Genomic DNA, 2,500 nt, shown 5'->3' on the forward strand with positions numbered 1-2,500 from the left:
GAGTGCTTGGGTACTTTTGATGCAGAGATCGGGGCATGAAAACCGGCGCTGGCACCTGGCGACATTGGGTACTGAAGAATCTTTCCCAATCCTGCCCATAGCTGTCAGGGTGGCCGAGTGGTCTAAGGCGCCAGACTCAAGAGGCGCAGCTCTTCCCTGCATCTGGGTGTTCTGGTCTCCGATTGGAGGCGTGGGTTCAAATCCCACTCCTGACAAGCCAGGCTCATTTTTTTTAGCACATTTCAGAGTGTAAGGCTTGCGGAAAACCTCGTGGGGGCCCCCGAATGCAGCGCCCGGCAAGCCTCCCTGTTCTCTTCTGCTGCCTTGCAACTGGAGCTGTCTGCCAGAGACGCCGGAGGCACACCTGCCCTTAAACCCCCACTGGCTGTTAGGGAGAATTCTCTGTTTAGGCTGAATTTCCCTACCTAGTGAGTCCCCCAGCAGCTTTGCTGGATTTCTGGGGTTTATTTTTTTTCTCCTGCCAAGAGTGAGACTCTTTTACCCTCACTCTTGGGCATGTTGAAGTGTGTTTTCTTGGTTAAACCTTGCGTTGAATGGGCTATGGGGTCTTTTACTCCATAGGGCCTCACGTATTTTTTGGATGTGGGTTACACAGCACCCTCTGTGCCGTAACCCAGGGGTGTCCTAGGGACTCCCCAACATAGACTCCATACCCTGGGACTGACTACTGTCTCCCAGGGCATGTAAAGTCACCAAAGACTTTACTAGTCTTAAATCCTGAACAGAACCAGTACAAACCATCATATTGTGGACGTACTGGCTGGGGCAATTCGATTGCCCCAGGGTCTGTTAGTCGCGGGGGCACGTCTCCGTCCCCCCTGATCGAGTTTTGGCTGGTGGCAGTGGAAACTACTTTTTATATTCGACCGCGAATATTTTCCTATGGGATTTCCCATTGTTTTAGGCTAACACATTTAATTATTTATTTACGGTAGCCTTAAACATACCGCCGGTTTATATATTTATTATTATAACTCCGGTTGGGATTTTTTGCCAAAACTTGATACTAAAATGGCGTTGGCGTTCGCCTCTGTAACTCTGACCCAAAGTGGAGCCCTTTGTCCCACTTTTGGCGGGCTTCTCCACAGAAGCCCTCCAAAGTGGTGCCACTCTGTCTGGGGTACTTAGGAGGGGTGGAGGGGGATTTAGGCACCCTGGACTGAGTTACCTAGGTAACTCAAGTCGCACTCCGTCCTGATTGGCCCAAGTGGTGAGCCGGCCGGCTCACCACTTAGCATGTTTGAGTGACAGCTAGGCTGGGTGAATGGGGGTTTGCTGCATAAAAGCAGGGCTTTGGGGACTGGAACTTCAGAAGTCGCCACAGGACCTAAGAATCCAACGAGGGACGAGCTGAGCTGATCTGCTACGACGACACCGCCGGTGGAGCCCTGCTGAACCATCTCACCACTTTTCCCGACGACCGAGGAGAACTCTTAACGGAGTGGCTCCTTCCCTTGACTGGTGGGGACAACCAGTTTTCACCTTCTTTCCGTTCTTCGAGGTATCCCGTGGCCGCCTTGCCAGTGCCAAGCACCCCGGCAACCAGAACCCCACCACTTTTACCCCAACCGCGAAAGTCGGTACAACCCTTTAACCGGAGGACTCCGCGGCTGGTTTCTTCCCGGGCAGTGCAACGACCTTCTTCTTCTGCTCTTCAGCGAGATCTTCTTCTCCCCTGACCGACGTCGAGCCTTGCTGCCACTGCCTGGAACAACTGCCCCCGCTGGAGGATCCTTCCCGTTAAGGTACCGTGTTCCGCCTGGCTTCCCTTGCCACCGACTGTACGAGGTAGTTTTAGCCCTCGGCTTTCGATCCTGGGATTGCCTGGGACACTTTGGCTAAACTTTCTGAGCCTCTCTAACTCTTTTCCGAACTCTTTTGCAAGACTCTGAATCCCTACCAACTGTGTGATCTTGGGCACGTTTTCGCTCTGTCTGCTCTAAAAGTGGGCCCTGCTTAGTGACTTTTGCTCACCTGTGACTTTGTGCTTCGTTGAGCTTACCAAAAGCGTTCTTGACCTTAGAGTGGTGTGGTTATCCTAATTCCGCTCTTTTTCCCTCCCTTCTTTAACCTACTAGAGTGTCATCTAACGTTAAGCGCTCACCTCTGTTTTAATTATGTGGTGTTAACCTAGAGTTGTCTAGATAGGAATAAGGATTGGGACTGCTTTCCATATAACTGTGTTTGGAGTGTTTTATTATATTTTGCTAGAGTGTTTTCAATTTGTGTGTTCAAAAAAATTAAATAACTATATACTTTTGAAACCAAGCTCTGGTCAGTGTTTGCTTGTGCTATTGTGCCTGAGTACATATTGTGTATACTTTGCATACTGCCTAACTCTTCTTGAGGGAAGTCTGACTGCTCAGCCACAGCTACCAGGTAAATCTGGGTGGTGCGGACTGCTACCAAGTGGGTTTACTGCTATACCTGTAGTCTTAAATCTTTTGCAGTGTTCCCCAAGGGAACTGCACAGGTTTCT

The 2,500-nt window shown here is 50.4% G+C and overlaps 1 non-coding gene across 1 annotated transcript; it reads left to right on the forward strand.

Annotated features, from left to right (window-relative positions):
- The first annotated feature begins 103 nt into the window (after positions 1–103).
- TRNAL-CAA (transfer RNA leucine (anticodon CAA)) lies at positions 104–215 on the forward strand. The gene is made up of 2 exons: positions 104–141; positions 170–215. It is a non-coding gene; the product is annotated as a tRNA-Leu (tRNA).
- The last annotated feature ends 2,285 nt before the right edge of the window (positions 216–2,500 follow it).

Source organism: Ambystoma mexicanum, chromosome 2q (genome assembly GCF_040938575.1).
Source record: "Ambystoma mexicanum isolate Mex_15411 chromosome 2q, UKY_AmexF1_1, whole genome shotgun sequence".
Taxonomy (NCBI): domain Eukaryota; kingdom Metazoa; phylum Chordata; class Amphibia; order Caudata; family Ambystomatidae; genus Ambystoma; species Ambystoma mexicanum.